This window comes from Trichechus manatus, unplaced genomic scaffold, assembly GCF_000243295.1.
Source record: "Trichechus manatus latirostris isolate Lorelei unplaced genomic scaffold, TriManLat1.0 scaffold00042, whole genome shotgun sequence".
Classification (NCBI taxonomy): Eukaryota; Metazoa; Chordata; class Mammalia; order Sirenia; family Trichechidae; genus Trichechus; species Trichechus manatus.
In genome coordinates, this window is record NW_004443978.1 from 953,874 (window position 1) to 972,621 (window position 18,748).

At 44.2% G+C, this 18,748-nt stretch overlaps 1 pseudogene; it reads left to right on the plus strand.

The window, feature by feature from the left end:
• Positions 1 to 11,869: 11,869 nt before the first annotated feature.
• LOC101350387 (ubiquitin carboxyl-terminal hydrolase 3 pseudogene) lies at positions 11,870 to 12,687 on the plus strand (annotated as a pseudogene).
• The last annotated feature ends 6,061 nt before the right edge of the window (positions 12,688 to 18,748 follow it).

An 18,748-nucleotide genomic window follows, 5' to 3' on the forward strand; every position in this document is an offset into this window, starting at 1 on the left:
TCCCCCAAGGGTAAAATAATATTATTATTTTTTTCTCTAGTAAATCTAATGTCTGTGCTTCCTTGGGGATCATTTCTATTTTTTTTTTCCTGCATATGGTCCATACTTTCTTGTTTCTTTGTGTGCTTTTTACATTTTTATTGGAAAAAATGGACATTTTGAATATTATAATATGGCAAATCTAGAAATCTAGATTATCCCTCTCCTGAGTGTTTGTTTTTGCTGCTTGTTGTAGTAGTTGTTTGTTTAGTAACTTTTCTGATCTAATTTTCTAAAGTCTGCATTCTTTGTCATGTGTGTTCACTGAAGTCTCTGTTCTGATAGCTTAGTGATCAGCTAGTGATTTGACAGAGATTTCCTAAATACTCTGTAACACCTCTCTCCCCCTCAGAAAAAAAAAAAAAAAAAAAGAAAAAAAACACCTTCCAGTCTTTGGAGATGGGCTGTGTGTGTGTTGGGAGATACCTTCAACATTCAGCAAGGCACTTTACAACTCTGCCATAGTCTTCACTTCCTGCTTGTGCAGCCAGAGGTGAGCTCTTAGGACCTTCTCAGGTCTTTCCTGAGCATGCACCCAGCCCTGGGCAGGTGTGTGGTCTTCTAGATTCCCAGGAACATATGGGGCTTTTCAAAGCTTTTATTCCCCAAAGCATCTCATCTCCCAGGTGAGGTGCAATGAGTTCCTTTATGTAGCCTTTTGCCTTGTTTCTTTGGAAAAACAACTTAGGGGATTTTTTCCCTAAGAAATTGACAGCCCCTGAGGAGTTGTTATCTTTTCCCTAGTTCTTTAAAAAAAACAACTTAGGGGACCTCCCAAGTTGTATTCTAGCCAGAAGTTTTGTTACTTTCACCTGGGGGAGGGGCAAGTCTCTGCCTGCACAGAATATTGCCTATGTTACTTTTATACAAGGTCTGAGTTGATTGATATATTCTGGCTGATTGAGGGTTGATTGAGCTCTGGTCTGGTGGGGGAGGTCCCGCCTTGTAACTGACTATATAAAGGATCAAGACATATAGGTTTTTCAGGGCCTCCTGGTTGACAGGAGCTGAGAGGGGAGCATATCCTTTGGGACATGGAGGCCCTGTACTAAAAGCCCTCCCATACTAGGTAACAAAACTGCAGCTGAGAGAGTTGTGCTGAGAGAGATGTCAGTTAAGAGCTGGGTCAGTTAGCTGAGAGAGCTTAGCTGAGAGAGTTGCTGGCTAAGAGCTGGGCTGGCAGAGAAGCAGAGCCACATTGGAACAAAGCAGTCCCAAAGATGCTGGCTAAAAGCTGGGCCAGTTAGTGGAGCTGAACCAGCCTGCAGAGGCCAATGGTGTAGAGACCAATGGTGGAGAGGCTGATGGCAGAGAAGACTGATGGCAGAGAGCAGCCGAGAGAGAGAGAGCTGATAGAGCTGCTATACTGGCTGTGAGCTGGGCCAGTTAGTGGCACAGAGGCCAATGATGGAGAGCCAATGGCAGACAGCCTGACTGTGGAGAGCCCAATGACAGAGAGGCTCAATGGTGGAGAGCAGCTGAGAGAGCTCTTGGTGAGAAAGCAGCAGCTGAGAAATCTGAGAGAACTGAGAGCTGATACACTGGCTATGAGCTGGGCCAGTTAGCAGTGGAGAGGCTGACAGTGGAGAGTCTGATGGTGGAGAGGCCTGAGAGCAGAGAGGCCTGATGGTGGAGAGCAGCTGAGAGAGCTAAGTGAGCTACTACACAGGTTATCATATGAGCCAGTTAACAGCAGAGAGGCCTATGGCAGAGAGCCTGATGGCATAAAGTCCTGATAGTAGAGAGGACTAATGGCAGAGAGTAGCTGAGAGAGTTGAGTGGAGCAGAAATAAGACCTGATACACTGATTGTGAGCTGGAGCAATTAGCAGCAGAGAGGCCAATGGCAGAGAGGCTGATGGAGGAGAGACCAATGGTTGAGAGGTCTGCCTAGTAAACAATGCAGCCACCCAGCGGAGATGCCAGTTTGGAGCACCTGCCTGGCAGAGAAAGCAGCGACCCAGGAAAGAAGGCAGCTGTCCAGCAGAGAAGCCATGCCCGCTGATCACTGGATGAGGGCAGTGGCACCTGCTGAGAATGGTCTGACAGCTTTTCCAGTAGAGAGTGCACATGTTCCATGAGCCTTTTTGCTCTCAGAACTGTCCTGGTTGGAAGCTGTCTTGCACTGAAGAAGGGAGAGATGTGCTCTCCACCTGGGGGATCCTTCCAGACCTTGCCTATGTACTTTTTGATGCTGTTTCTGTTACTCCCAAGTTGATCTTGCTCCCAAGTTGTAGCCTGTTGCTGCCCTAATAAATCATAGAACTGTGAGTATGCTGTGTGGCCACTGCAATGAATTACCAAACCCAATAAAGAAGTAGAGTGGGCTGTAGGGGAAGTGGCTGATGTCAGAAATAGTGGAGAAGTGGGAGGGTGAAGATATACTTAACCTCCTCATCATATTGTTGGTTGCTGTCGAGTCAATTTTGACTCATGGCTACCCCATGTATACAGAGTAGAACTGCTTCATAGGGTTTTCAAGGCTGTGACCTTTCGGAAGCAGATTGCCAGGTCTGTCTTCCGAAGTAACTCTGGGTGGGTTAGAACTACCAGCTTTTCAGCTAGTAGTCAAGTGCTTAACACTTTGCACCACCTAGGGACTCCACTTGATCTCATAAGAACTAGTTTTGTGCTGATGCTGATTTTTGTTGGCAGTTATCCCTTATGAAGTCATTCATGAAGTAATCCCTTTTAACAGCCTTTCCTTCCAAGCTTTTCAGTTAATCTATTGTTTGTCCCAACTATTAACCCTCGCTCCAGGCCACAGTGGCTAATACATTTGCCTTTAAATGCTTTTGACCAATGCCCCTGGAGTAGCCACTTCAGCCCTAGGAGAGCTTGAGTTAGGTAAAATGAAGGCAAGATTTGAGCCAGTCCTTCAAGGAGACACCAAGCAAGACAAAACAAAATACACATTTATTTGTGAATAAGGTCCACTTTTATCTCTCTGGGAAAAGCCCTGGTGGGGCAGTGGTTAAGCCCTCAGCTGCTAACAGGTCAGCGGTTCAAACCCACCAGCCACTCTGTGGGAGAAAGATGTGGCAGTCTGCTTCTGTAAAGATTTACAGTCTTGGAAACCCTATGGGGAAGTTCTACTCTGTCCTATAGGGTCGGTATGTGTTGGAATTAGACTCGACAGCAATGGGTTTGGTTTTTGGTTTTATCTCTCTGAGAATGTGGGCTGTTGTCTTCAAGGCCACCACTGAACTGGAGAGCAGAGGATGGGCCCAGGGTTAGTTAAAACTCCATAGGTTCTCTTACCTAGATCTAGCTATTGTTTTCTTAATTGTTCACTGGTTGCTGTAACCTTGATTAGTTTCCACAGTTCCAATAAAGTTGATTCTGACAGTTTTTGTCAGTTTATTCACTGCTTTTGTGGAGTGCTGGCGTTTTGGAGTTCCCTCCTCTGCCATTTTCACTGACATAGATCCAGTTTTATCACTTTTTGTCTTGTGTATTTTTGACATCCGTTTTTAGGTGCATATATGTTAAGAACTGTTATGTTTCCTTGGATAACTGATCTCTTTATCATTATGTAATGCCCCTCTTTATCTCTGAAGAGACAAAGTCTGAAGTTTACTTTGTCTGAAATTAATATAGCTAATGTGGCTTTCTTTTGATAGTGTTAGCGTAGTATGTTATGTTTAATCTCTCTGTGCCCTTATATTTAAAATGAGTTTCTTTTTTTATAATTTATTTTATTTTTGTTGTTGAGAATATACACAGCAGAACATACACCAATTAAACAATTTCTACATGTACAATTCAGTGACAATGATCACATTATTTAAGTTGTGCAACCATTCTTACCCTCTGTACTGAATTGTTCCTCTCCCAGTAACATAAACTCACTGCCCCCTAAGTTTCCTATCTAACCTTTGGGTTGCTGTCACCAGTTTGATCCCATATAGATAGATCTTAAAAGAGCACAATTATCGAGACAGACATTCTTTACTCGTTAAGCTATGCTACTGTTTGGTTTTAAGAAGAATTTAGGGGATATTAATGGTTTAAGGTTTAAAGATTATCTCAGGGCAATACAACTCAGCCAGAAAGAGAAATGAAGTCTTGAAACTCGCTACAACATGGATGGAGATTAAAGACATTATGCTGAGTTGAAATAAGTCAATCATAAAAAGACAAATATCATATGACCTCACTGGTATGTATGTACCACATTTAGTTTATCCATTCATTCACTGATGGACATTTAGGTTGTTTCCCTTTTGGCTATTGTGAATAGTGCTGCAGTGAACATTGGTGTACAAATATCTGTTTGAATCTCTGCTTTCAAGTCTTTTGGGCATACACCTAGGAGTGGAATTGCTGGGTCATATGGTAGTTCTATTTTTAGTTTTTTGATGAACCACCACACTGTTTTCCACAACAGCTGTGCTATTTTATATTCCCACTAGCAATAGATAAGGCTTCCAATTTCCCCACATCCTCACCAACTTTTGTTATTTTCTGTTTTTGGGTTTTTATCTTAGCCATCGTAGTGGAATGAAATGGTATCTCATTGTGGTTTTGAAATGCATCTCTCTGATGGTTAGTGATGTTCAGCATTTTTTCATGTGTTTGGTGGTCATTTGAATATCCTCTTTGGTGAAATGTCTATTCAAGTCCTTTTCCCATTGTCTTAGGCTGGGTTCTCTAGAGAAGCAAAACCAGTAAAGTGTATAAATATATATATAGAGAGAGATTATATCAAGGAAACAGCTCACGTGATTGTAGAGGCTAGAACGTCCCAAGTCCGTGGATCAGGGTAGAGGCCTCTCCCAAGTCACACAGCTCCAAAAGCTGGCAAGCCCAAGATCGGAAGGTCGGAGAGCAGGGTTCCCACTCACAGGCTGTGCAGATCAACGAATCCCAGGTTCAGCAGATAAGCTGACAGCTCAAGTCCCAAGAACGGGAGATGAGACGACAGGAAGCAGCCGCAGGATCCAGAGAGAGCAAAAAGCCAGAATGTGTGCTTATATACAGATGTGGGCCACATCCGCAAGGAGACTCCCTTTCATCTGATTGACTACTCACAGTATATTCAATCATGGGAGTGATTACATTAAAACAAGGAGACTCATCGCCCAGCCAAGCTGACACACAATCTTAACCATCACACCCATTTTATAATTGAGTTATTTGTCTTTTTGTTAACTTGCTGAAGTTATATATATATATAGTTATTAGATTCTTATCAGATATATGGTTTCCTAAGATATTCTCCCAAGGTACTTGTCTTCTTGTTTTTTTGATAAAGCCTTTTGATGAGCAAAAGTTTTTAATTTTTATGAGGTCCCATTTATTTATTTTGTCTTTTGCTGTTTGTGTTTTTATTATATTAGATAATCCACTGTTAAAAGCTAGGCCTAATAGCACTGCCCCTGCATTTTCTTCAATAATTTTATGGTTTTAGTTTCACATTTAGGTCTTTAATCCATTTTGAATTTGTTTTTGTGTATGGTGTGTATCCTGTTTCCTGTTTCATTTTTCTGCATGTCGAAATCCAACTTTCCCAACATCATTTATTGAAGAGACTCTTCTTTCCCCGTTGAATTGACTTAGCTCTCTTGTCAAAAATCAGTTGACCATAGATGCGTGGGTTTATTTCTGGAATCTCAATTCTATTCCATTCGTCTGTCTATTGTTATACCAGTACCAGACTGTTTTAATTACTGTAGCTGTATAAAAAATTTTTAAATTTATTTTGTTGTTGTTGAGAACATATACAGCAAGACACACCAATTCAACTGTTTCTACTTGTACAATGCAGTGATATTGATTACAATCTTTGAGTTGTACAACCATTCTCACCTCCTTTTCTGAATTTTTCTACCTCAATTAAAAAAGATCACTGCCCCCTATGATTTCTATCTGATCTTTTTAGTTGCTGTTGTTACTTTGATCCCAAATAGATAGTTCTTAAAAGATCATAATGCTCAAGGCAGACATTTTTTACTAGTTTAGTTAAACTATTGTTTTAAGAAGACTTCAGGGATATTTTTGGTTTAAGTTTTAAAGATTTTCTCAGGGCAGTAGTTTCAGGAGTTCATCCAGCTCCCATGGCTCCAGAAAGTCTGGAGTCCATGAGAATTTGAAAGTCCATTCTGCATTTTACCCCTTTAGAATCTTTGATCAAAATGTTCAGTAGTGGTAGTCAGGCACCATTCAGTTCTTCTGGTCTCATGGCAAACAAGGCAGTTGTTCATGCAGGCAATTAGCCACACATTCCATTTTTTATGTTTTAAAATCAGGAAGTGTAAGTCCTCCACTTTGTTCTTCTCTTTCAACAGTACTTAACTATTCAAGGCATTTTGCCATTCCATATAAAATTGAGGATTTGTTTTTCCATTTCTGTAAAGAAGGCTATTGGAATTTTGATCAGAATTGCATTGAATCTATAGATCATTTTGGGTAGCATTGACATCTCAACAATATTAAATCTTCCAATCTATGAACAGGAAACATCTTTCCATTTATTTAAGTCTTCTTTAATCTCTTTCAGTTTTATAATTTTTACTTTATATGTCTTTTACATCCCTGGTTAAATTTATTCCTAGGTATTTTATCTCTCAGTTGCTACTGCAAATGGAATTGTTTCTCTAATGTTTCTTTCAGATTTCTCATTTTTGGTGTATAGAAAACCAACTGATTTTTGTTTTTGACCTTTTACCCTGTAACTTTGCTATATTCCTCTACTACCTCTAGAAGATTTCTTGCAATCTCTTTGAGATTTTCTATGTATAAGTTCATATCATCTGTGAATAGAGATAATTTTACTTCTTCTTTTCTAATCTGGATACCTTTTATCTCTTTTTCTTGTCTTATTGCCCTGGCTAGGACTTCTGATATAATATTGAACCTAAGGAGTGAGAGTGGGCAGCCTTGGCTGTTCCCAATTTCAAGAGGAAAGCTCTCAATCTTTCTCCATTAAGTATAATGTTGGTTGCTGGTTTTCGTATATGCCCTATAATCATATTGAAGAACTTCCCTTCTATCCCACTCTTCCTGAGGGTTTTCATCAAGAAAGCATGTTGGATTTTATCAAATGCTTTGTCTGCATCCATAGAGATGATCATGTAGTTCTTTTTATTTGTTGTACAGATGTTGTGTATTACTTTCACTGATTTTCTAATGTTGAACCTTTTCTGCATTCCTAGAATAAATCCCATTTGGTCATTGTGTATGACTCTGTTAATGTGCTATTGGAGTCTGTTCGCTAGTATTTTGCTGAGAATTTTTGCATGTATATTCATAAGCGATATTGGCTTGTAGTCTTCTTTTCTTGTGGTGCGTTTGTCTTGTTTTGGTATTAGGATTATGTTTGCTTCATAGAATGAATTAGGAAATAGTCTTTTCTTCTCTGTCTTTTGGAAGAGTTTAAAAAGGATTGCTGTCAATTATTTTCTAAATGGTAGCATTCCCCAGTGAAACCATCTTGTCAAGGACTTTTTTTTTGTTGGGCGGTTTTTGATCACTGATTCGATATCTTCACTTGTTATAGGTCTATTGATATTTCCTATTTCCTCTTGATTCAATATGGGTAGGTTGTGTACCTCTAAGAATTTGTCCATTTCATCTAGGTCATCTAGTTTGTTGCCATTCAGTTATTCATAATATTTTGTCATAATTCTCTTTATAGGGTCAGTTGTAATGTTAATGTGGATTTTTTGTAGACTACTTTTTAAAATCTACTCTGAAGAGTCTCTGTTTCTTAATTGGTGTATTTAACCTTTCACACTTAATGTGTTTATTCAGTAACCAGGGATTTTTGTTTGTTGGTTGTTTTGTTTATAAGATTGTCAGAAGAGAGGCTTGTCACCTCTTGCTCTGAATTTGTGCTCTACTTTAATTTTTATTAACTTTTTATTTTGAAATAATTTTAGACTTATAGAAAAGATGCAGAGATATTGCACAGGTATTACCCACTCATCGTCAAACTTCTCCTAATGTTAACATGTTCCATAATCATGGTATATTTATCAAAACCAAGAAGTTGACACTGGAGCATTACTATTAACTACATTACAGATTTAGTTAGCAGTTAGTCAGAGTTCCCCAAATTTCCCACTAATGTCCTTTATCTGTTCCAGGATCCAAGCCAGGATACCACATTGCACTGAAGGGATTTTGTTTTAATAAGAGGAAAGAACTTGGGCCTATGTAAGGCAGTGTTGGGGTACAAATGTGAATAAAGGGAAAAGACAATTTTCCTCCACTCCCCATTTTAGAGTGTCTCTTTGGGGCGCCTAAAGGGCCTCAGTTCTTTCTCTAACTTTGGAATGTGGATAAATTTCTCTAGGGACTAGAAAAGCCAAGTATCCAGTTATACAATGCAGCAATTTCTCTTAGGCCATTGCTTTCACATCCCCTTGAAATGTAGGCACCTATCTCAAATTGTTACCATTTGTTTTTTGGGAAATAAGAAGCATTTGATTATTCTTTTGGAGCCCTGGTGGTGCAGTGGTTACAAGCTTGGCTGCTAACCAAAAGGTCAGTAGTTCGAATCTACCAGCCGCTCCTTGGAAACACTATGGGATAGATCTACTGTGTCCTATAGCGTCACTATGAGTCGAAATTGACTTGATGACAGTGGATTTTTGTTTTGTTTTGGTTAGAGGAGGTTAATTAACTAAACAAATGCTACCTCAATTCCCAAGTGAACTTTATACCTGCTTTGCTATATAAATTGTGTGGAATTTCATCCTGACTTTGCAGTCTCTTGAGGGCTTCCTACATGCATGTGCTCTGTTATGTTTACTCAGTAGTAAACCAGTTTTCTTTCTTTCCATGTTGAGTGGAGACGTCTCTGTCTGTGTTAGTAGTATTTTTACTTTCCTCATAGCAGAGTTAGAACCAGCTCCCCATTTAGAGGTCACCCTCTGTGAACAGTGGACTATGAGCAAAGGGAAGTCATAGAAAGATCATTTATTCTGGTTTGGGCTTGGCGTGGGAAAATGCTTTCCCTGGGAGTTTGTAACCACAGGCATGTCATCCTGTGGGCCTGGGAGTTTTAATTTACACTAACCAATTGGTCTAGGAACCCTCAATCCAAAAATTAACATAGAAAGTGGCCCCTGGCTGAAAACACCTTTTGGTCATATGAAAGAAGTAAACATATGAGGGACAAAAGATCAGCAAAACCTGTATAAGTTTCCCATAGATAAAATTCCATGGAACTTGAGGACAATTTGTGATTAGAGAGCACACAAGAAAACTACCATGAGCAGGAGTCAATAGAAAAAACATATAGAACAATATGACCTCTAGGTGCTTCAGATAACAAAGTTGTTTGATGTAGACACTAAAGTTGTTGTTGTTGTTAGGTGCAGTCCAGCCAGTTTTGACTCATAGCAACCCTATGTACAACAGAACGAAACACTGCCTGGTCCTGTGCCATCCTCACAATCATTGTTATGCTTGAGCCTGAGCTGTATCAATCCATCTTGCCGAAGGTCTTCCTCTTTCTCGCTGACCCTCTACTTATCCAAGCATGATGTCCTTTCCTGGGGACTAATCCCTTCTAATAACATGTCCACAGTATGTGAGACATAGTGTCACCATCCTTGCTTCTAAGGAGCATTCTGGCTATACTTCTTTCAAGACAGATTTGTTCATTCTTTTGGCCGTCCGTGGTATGTTCAATATTCTTCATCAACACCACAATTCAAAGACATCAGTTCTTCTTCAGTCTTCCTTATTCATTGTCCAGATTTCACATACATATGAGGCAATTGAAAACACCATGGGTCAGGCATACCTTAGTCTTCAAGGTGACAACTTTGCTTTTCAATACTTTAAAGAGGTCTTTTGTATCAGATTTGCCCAATGCAATGCATCTTTTGATTTCCTGACTGCTGCTTTCATGGGTTTTGATTGTGGATCCAAGTAAAATGAAATCCTTGACAACTTCAGTCTTTTCCCTGTTTATCATGATGTTGCTTATTGGTCCAGTTGTGAGGATTTTTGTTTTCTTTATGTTGAGGGTGTAATCCATACTGAAGGCTATGGTCTTTGATCTTCATCACTAAGGGCTTCAAGTCCTCTCACTTTCAGCAAGCTAGGTTGTCTCATCTGCATAATGCAGGTTGTTAATGAGTCTTCCTCCAATCTTTTATGTATTTTGGAGCCCTGTCATTGGGTGCATAGATGTTTATTATGCTTATGTCTTTATGACGGATCATCCCCTTAATCATTATATAGTGTCCTTCTTTGTCTTTTACGGTGGATTTTGTTTTAAAGTCTATTTTATCTGAGATTAGTATTGCCACTCCTGCTCTTTTTTGGTAGCTGTTTGCTCGATATATTTTTTCCATCCTTTGATTTTTAATAAATTTACATCTTTGTTTCTAAGGTGTGTCTCTTGTAGAAAGCATATTGATGGATCCTGTTTCTTTCATCCATTCTGTCATTTACTTCTAACTACTAATTGCTTGGAGCCCTTGTGGCACAGTGATAGAGAGCTTGGCTGCTAACCAAAAGGTCAGCAGTTCCAATCCACCATCTGCTCCTTGGAAAGCCTATGGGGCAGTTCTACTCTGTCCTATAGGGTCACTATGAGTCAAAATTGACCTGACAGCAACGAGTAACTAATTGGTTATAAGCCCATTATTATTTGCCCACTGCTGGTTTTCTCAATTGTAGGTAGAATAGATGACCTTACACTTATTTAGCACTGGAGATAAAACAGCTTCTCCTGCCCTCAGAATTCACTTTAGTAACCCCTTCCCAATCTCAGGTGTGACCTTCTGGGCTTTGAAATGGACTTATGGCTTACAGGGTTGCCTATGCTCCCCTCTATTGATGCTCGAGCAACATGCCTCCTTCGGTCCATCCATCCGTGGGTGCCTTCCCCTCCACAGATCTTCCAGCAATCTCTGCTGACCATCCACTGTGCCCAACGGGTCTTAGACAGGCTAGATGCTGTGTTCTCCCCAAGTTTAACTTGCTCATCCACATTCCCTGGGGTTCGTTTGACTTGCGGAATGGGACTTAAAAATGAGGGTTGCCATGAGCTCCACGTGAAGGCCTAAAGTGAGGGAGAAGCTGAGGTGGAAGAAGGGAGGGGAGAGAGGAGAGAGAAAGGCACAAAGTTGGAGAAGGAGGTAGGGAAACATATCTTTGGATGCCAAAGTATTACCTGGATTCCTACCTGGGGTTTTGCTATTATCTCAGGATCCAGAACGAACAGACCAGCCTGGGGCAGGTGAGCCTCTCATGGAAATCTGTCTCAAGCCCACAATGCACCACACCACCAACAGACAGCAATCAGAGCAGGGAAAGATTAAGATCTTTACAGGCCCCAAGCACTTGAAAATTCAATACAAAAACAGTACTAAACCATGGAGAAAGTGGAAGAAATGCCCCACCAAGCTGTTTCCCCATCATGGCTTTGATGCTTCAAACCCGACAGTCAGAGCTTGGATCCTGAGCTCTCCACTTACTGTTTGGCTGGGTACAGCTTGGTGCCTCAGTTTTCTCATCCACGATATAGAGTTGATGTCTGGATCTCCCTTGTCAAGTGTGATGGTTAAGGTTGTGTGTCAACTTTGCTGGGCCACGATTCTCAGTGATTTGGCAGTTATGTAATGATGTAGTCAACTTCCATGATGTGATCTGATGTGATCAGCCAATTAGTTGTAAGAGGAGTTTCCTCGGGGGTGTGGCCTACATCCTATATATATATATATATGAACATCCTGGCAAAGATTGCTTGCTTGCTCTGGATTCTGCATCTGCCTCGTCATCATATGACCTCCAGTTCTTGGGCTTGAGCCAGCTGTCTGCTGTATTGCCTGCCTATCTTGGGATTTGTTGACCTCCACAGTTGGAAGATTATGCCAAACTTTAGAGGCTATTAGCAGCAGGATGCCCATGAGTTCGTGCACTACTTTTTGGACTACCTACACCTGGAACTCCAGGGTGGTTTCAATGGTGTTTGCCGCTCAGTGATTCTGCAAGAGAATTCTACTCTGTCTTTGAGTAACAAATGCTGCATAAATGGAGAATTTACTTTTGTCCCAGCTATATTTGCAGGTATTCTCCAAAATGAGGTTAATGGTCTCATATGTAGGACAGAATCTAGAAAGTTTGACCCTTTCCTAGATCTTTCATTAGATATTCCAAGTCAGTTCAGAAATAAGCGCTCTAAGAATCAAGAAAATGGACCAGTTTGTTTACTATGAGATTGTCTTCACAGTTTTACCGACTTAGAAGAACTTGATGAAACAGAGTTATACATGTGTCACAAATGCAAAAAGAAACAAAAGTCCACTAAAAAGTTTTGGATTCAAAAACTACCCAAGGTGCTGTGCTTACATTTGAAAAGTTTTCACTGGACAGCGTATTTAAGAAAGAAAATTCACACACATGTAGAGTTTCCCCTGAGAGGTCTAGACATGAATTAGTACTCATTAGCGCCTGAGAACAGTGGCTGAGAGAATTGCCTCTATGACCTTGCTGCTGTGGTGGTGCACCATGGTTCCGGGGTTGGCTCTAGACATTACACAGCATTTGCAACTCACGAAGGTTTCTGGTTCCATTTCTATGACAGTACTGTAAACTGACTGCTGAAGAGATCATGCTGAAGGCAAAGGCCCACATCCTTTTTTACATGGAATGCCAGGCCAAAGCCAGATCCAATAAACTTTAATACCTCCTTTAAATCATTATTCATCAACTATGCTGGACAAACATTTCCAGTTTTCCATAATACTTGATCCAAGATTTAATTACATTATGCACTTTTCCATTTCCTAGTTTGGGTTTAGCTTTGTCAATGGTAGTGACTTATTGAACATGGGTACCAACTAATTTTTGTTGTTTTAGTTCTACCAGAAAAGCTCAGCAGATGTTTTGATTTGCTGCTTTTAGTTTTAATAATTCAATTTTTATATGTAGTTTCAAGAACTTAGTTCTATTTGACTTTTTTATTTTAATGTTTTCAGTTCTCACTCTGAGGCACATTTATATCAATGCTTTTGTTCCTCTCACATGCAGAAAGCAAGATATGTTCCTGACTGTGAAGAGTAACACAACTGTCTGCTGCCTTGTCACAGCTGTAACGGAGATCAGGTTGACTCTAAATCAAAGGATCATGTGTGCACATCATTTGTGGACCACGAGATTTTGCAACTGCCGCTCAGTAATAATTCTTGTTGCCTGTAACAGATAACTGAGAGAGTGTATCATTAAGTAGACCAGGTAGCTGCAGCTCTTGGTGTCTCTCCAGGCTGCTATCCTTTAGCACTAACTAAACAAATTTGGTTTAGTTGTAAAAAAAGAAATAAGCCTGCTGCCTTACCTGCTGATCTTGGATATGTCAGACTCTACAGCCTGTGAGCTAGTGGCCTACTGTTTAACCTGCCAATCTTGGGTTTGTCAGCCTCTGCAGCCATGTGAGTCAGAAGAAGCCTCTAGCACATCTGACCCACGGACTTGGGACTTGCCAGCCTCTACAATTGTGCGAGCCATTACCTTGAGATAAATCTCTCAAAGTAAAAGTTTCCCTTTTCTTTCTTTTTTTGGTACCCCTGATTGACTGGTTACCTAAGCCCTAGTCTGGCTGCTGTTACCCTAGTATTGAACTTGAGCTGAGGATCAAGTCCATGCTCCTCAGAGCATCTGGGAACAACTGGTGTATTTTGTACTCAGAACATATTTGTTAAATAAGTGAGGATACATGGCTCATGAGATGCTAACAGAAGGTTCTTAACCTTGAGCAGATCAAAATCCCCAGGAGGGCTGTGAACACACAGATTGCTGGGCCTACTCCGTACAGATCTTAATGAGGTCCAAGAGTCTCCATTTTACCCACTTCTCAGGTGCTGCTGGTCCAGGACCCTACTTTGAGAACCACGGATATAAAGTAAGGAGACCTCCTCCAGAAGCCACAGGAAGGAATGCACTGTCTTGGAAGGTAAAGAGCATTTCTCTGGGGATTGTGAGTATGAATAAGACTTGGTGGGGGCACTGAAGCCTGGTGAGGGGTGAGGACACTCACAAAAGGACTGAAAGGCAAGACAAGATGGCATAGGATCATCAAGGCCTACAAGCTCAGAAGAGACTTCTCCAGCAGGGGCAGGGAAATCTCGGAAGGACTCATGGAGAGGAGCTATTTGGGCTGGGGGCTGGTGGGTGGGCAGCACACAGCACAGCTCCTGGCCCTTTGAGCGCTGGGAGGTGGTCTTCAAACATGTCAGCCTGGACTTGAAGAGATGAGGTCTACATCCCTCTCCTTGAATCTGGATGGGCTTGTGGCTGCTTAGACCAATAAACAGGCCCACCTCTCTGTCAGGTACTGTAGGCTCAGTGCCAGGACCCACATGTTTAGGAGCCAATGAAAATATTTTAATTTTCATTTTAATATCAGAAGAAGAAATGGAATGGGTCCAGACTGGATTATATTTGCTTTTATATCAAAGCAGTCACAAAATATAAGGCTCATGAGGGCCCACAAAATCCATAATGCAGCCCTGCCAGGTAATTATGACGGGAGTGATACTATGTGGCCCAAAAAAGGCCTTGCAGCTTCTACTCGATTTCCCTGGGATGCTCCCTCTGTAGGATGCCAGCCGCCTTGTGAGAAGTCCAGCTCCATTGAGGCCACCATGCTGGAGAGGTCTGAGGTACTTCAGCCAGCAGCCAACATGCAGCCCAATCCAGCCCTCAGGGACTCCAGGTGAGAACAGCCCAACTGAGCCGTTCTCAATTTCTGACTCACAAAACCATGACCCAAAACAAAATGGTCTGCTTTAGGCAGCTAGGTGTTGGGATAATTTGTTACGCAGCAATAGAAACCAGAAAGGGGACTCAGGCTGGTCTCTCATGGGGACCACGTATGGATCAGTAGTTCCTGATCCCAGCAACCCCCACCGTTTACTTGTTTGGGTCAGTTTTACAGTTTTTGCAAAACTGGACTGTTGCCGCTCAGTAGCCCATGTATTCACTAATGAGCCCAGGCGTTGCTTCTTCTGTCACTAGTAAGGAAGGAGTTAAGAGTTAGCATTTCCCAACAGCAATGGGAAACCGTCAAGAGGTGTGAAGTTGGGGAGTGACATGCAAGACCACTGTGGCTGTGCAACAGACTGGAGTGTGGGGGCATAGGGTGGGGATGAAGAGGGTTGGGAGAAGATACCAGATGATGGCCTGGGTGCCATAGAAAGGGTTCTTGGATGCAAACCACAGAAGTTTCATACAGCGAACTTACACAGAAGGAAGTTTATTGAAGGATCCTGGGGCATTTTCAGACTGATGGGAAGGTTGGAGAAAAGGGCCAGGGCTATGGCAGGCCAGGCATCCATGAACCAGGCTACGTTGTGCCATGGAACAGTATAGGGAAGGCACCACTTAGTACAGAGCAGCCATTGGACACTGGCACTGATGCTGTGAAAAATGATGAGCTCTCCCTCAGTCCTAGGGCCAGGGTACCAGGTTACTAGTGTGCAAAGGAGACTTCGAAGAAAGCAGGCAAAGGAGCAGGTTTGGGCAACTGGAGGTTGGGCAGGTGTGCAGCGAAGTGGCGAGGGCATGGGATGTGGACAGGGCAAGACAGTATCTGCTATGACAACCTTTAAAGGAGGGCACAAAGGCGACAGGAAGGAGCAGCTAAAGACCCATGAATCTCTATCCATTCCTATTGGATCCGGAACACCTTCTACAGGCACAGCCACCAGAGGAGGTTCTGAAAACCCCGAGAGTCCTAGCTGTTGAGCCACTCGGGGAATTTAGCCTCAGGTTGGCGCGGTGAAGAGCCCCGCTGCGCCCAGGACCGCGAGCCGAGAAGCCCGTGTAGGCCAGGGAAGTGGAGGTAACACTTGCCCCGGCGTCAGAGAGGGGCTGGAAATCTCTGGAAAGTGATGAACAGAGAAGCCTATCTGATTAGTTAAACCCAGATTATGCGGGCTGATGCCCTTAACGCAGTCAGGGGTCTAAAATGACTCCGGAGGCAGAACCGGGACGCTTTCAGGTGCTTGGTCCGGGTAGATTTGACTGTGTGGATGAGGGGACCGGGAGGAATCCACTGTTCATCCGTCAGAGCGCAGAGGCATCCCCCAAACCCGGGCCCGGACCCCGCAGCTTCAGCACCTGCCGGGGGGCCCGGGGACTCGCGGAGTGTCGTGCCCCGGGAATCGGCTCGCTCTCTCCTTTCCATGTCCCCTAACCGCTGAGGAATGACTAGACGCACTTCCTCCACCTTGTCCGAGGCGGGCCGCTGCGCCCCCACCCACTGGGGCCGAGCTCTGAGCCCTTCCGGGAGGTTCAGGCGCGCTAGAGGATCCCAGATCCGCTCTCAGTAGCACCTGGAGGTGGAGCGCAAATTGGCGCCGCGGATGGCTGGCGGTGGGGCAGTGAAAGTGCCCTCGAGCGCTGCTCTCCAGCTGCCTCGATGCTGCAAAAGAGGAGGCACCCAGCTTGCTCCCCGCCAGGGTCCCATGGGCCCCTTCCCTGCCGGTGGGGCCCGAGGAGGCGTTAGGGACACACCCTCCCTTTAGAGCCTCGCCTGTTCTCGGTCTCTGAATCCCCCACCATCTCCCAACTCCGGCTCCTCTTGTCCAATCTCTCGCTCGGCTTCGCTTTCCCTGTTTCTCCATGTCCTGAGTGGCCGGTTTAATAAACCTTATTTCTTTAATTTGTAAAATGGGTTTGGCAAGATCCGCCCCCAAGAGATTGAAGAGGCGGGTGCTTTTGGCATATGCGCTGCGGCCACTCGGCGTGGGATGGAGGAGGTTGGGGGGCCCACTCCGGGGCTCCGGTACCTCTGAGCCCCGGCCATCTACTTGGGGTCTGTCTGTCTCACTACGTGTCTTCTAACTCCTCTGACAAGGATAGGTGAGGGAGACCCCAAGATTCCTGCCCAGGAGAGGCGGCGTTGTCCGCATTTCCAGGCACCCGGGAGCCTCTTAGACCCTCCCGGTGTGGGTGACCAGGGTTGAGCCACCCTAGGGGCGACTCTCCCGACTGCCCTCCCCGAACGCCGGCTAGGAAATATATAGAACCGTGGGTGTCTCCCTTCACTGCGGCCCCAAGTTCAGATTTACAAACGACTTAAGAACGCCGTCCGGCGAGGAGCGGCACCTCGACCCGAGCCCTGCATGCCTTCCCCTGAACCCACAGATAAATTTGGGGGAGAAATTCTTGGCAGAGCCGAGAATGCCGCCAAGGTTTCAAGCTGGCCCCGCCCTGGAGCTGTTCAAAGGACAAGTATCCAAAGGAAAGTTATTGTTTTGCTAATCTCGGAAACAGCTTGCGCTAGGAGATTTGGGTTTTCCTTTAATAATGGGGAGTTAATGCGCAGCCCCTTGTATTATCTTTATCGGTAGCCCCTTGCTTAATCTGCGTGTTTAGCAGCAGAGGACACAGCAAAGGGCAAAGTGAGCGAGACCCACTTCGCCGCGCTGGGAGGACGCACAGCAGGAAGGCAGCGAGCCTTGTCTCCGTGGAGGAGTCGCCCCCTTCCGTGCGGGGTGCTTCAAGAGCTCTTCGTTTGGGAAGGGGAGGCTCCGGCTCCCGGTGATGCACCGGTGGGTGCGTGGGGTGGCCAGAGATGAAGGCAGAGACAAAAAATGAAAGTAGTTCAGTTTTCACCCGCTGTCTCGGACCCAAACTCTCAACCTTTTAACTAGCGGCAGGAGCGGCTCCCCAACGCGCTTTGTTCTGCTTGCAGTCTAAAACACAGCGCAACCTTAGCGAACATGGGAGTCTGACATGAAAATCATTCTTTCTTTGAATTAGCATAAAACCCAGCAGTAATTCATTAACCCCCATGGGAGTGGTGCGCCCCTGTTAACAGACCCTATTTTCCAATTTACACGTCTCCCATTTAGGGTTGCCAGATAAAATACTGGGACATACTTATACTTAAAACAAACAAATAAAGGGAGGGGGAAAATAACTGTTCATCGGAAATTCAAAATTTAACTGGGCCTCCTGTATTTTTATCTACTAGATCTGGCAACCCTGCCCTCACTGTCTTGGCCTGGTCTTCCCTCTCCTGCTCATCACCTACCTATCTGCCTCTGCTCCTTGTCCTTCTTCCAGATCGACTGCATTTTTGACACCCTACAGCTCAGCCACTAGAGTGCTGCGGTGGAGCTGGCTAGACAGTGGAGTGACATGGGATAAATAAACGTTTTCTCCCACTTTCCCTTTGAGGATTCCCGGAAAGGCCCTTTTGGCTCCAGTGGTTAAATTGGATGGCTGGCGGGGTTCATGTCTGTGGTAGGGATGCACGTGTGGCTGGGAATTGGGGCCCTAGGTCTTAATGAGCGACCGAGTCGTGTCAGGGAGGCTTCAGCGCGGCTGGGAGCCGGCTTTTCACCCAGAGAGTTTGGAAGGGAAAGGAAGACCGCGCCGGGGTCTGGAACCCGCGACTTTAGAAGGACGAGCAGACAGCGGGGTCGTTGTCCTCTTCCTCCTTCCGTTGCCCCAAGAACTGAGGAGAGGGAGTTGGAGAGGGCGAACAACTGGAGAGAGGAGGAGAAGTAGAGGTGTTGAGGGGGCTGCAGCTGGAAGAGCGGCGATCGAGGGGAGGGAAACTGGTGGCATCCCCCTCTCTTGGGGTCTGGAGCAGCGACGCGCCCGCGCCCAGCTGATTGGAGCCCTCCCGGCCTTTCGCAACCGACAGGCCTCCCAGTCGTATAAAGCGTCCTTTGAGTTGAGTTCGCTCCGCAAAGAGGAGCTGGAGGGGATCGCACCTCACCGGCTGAGAAGCC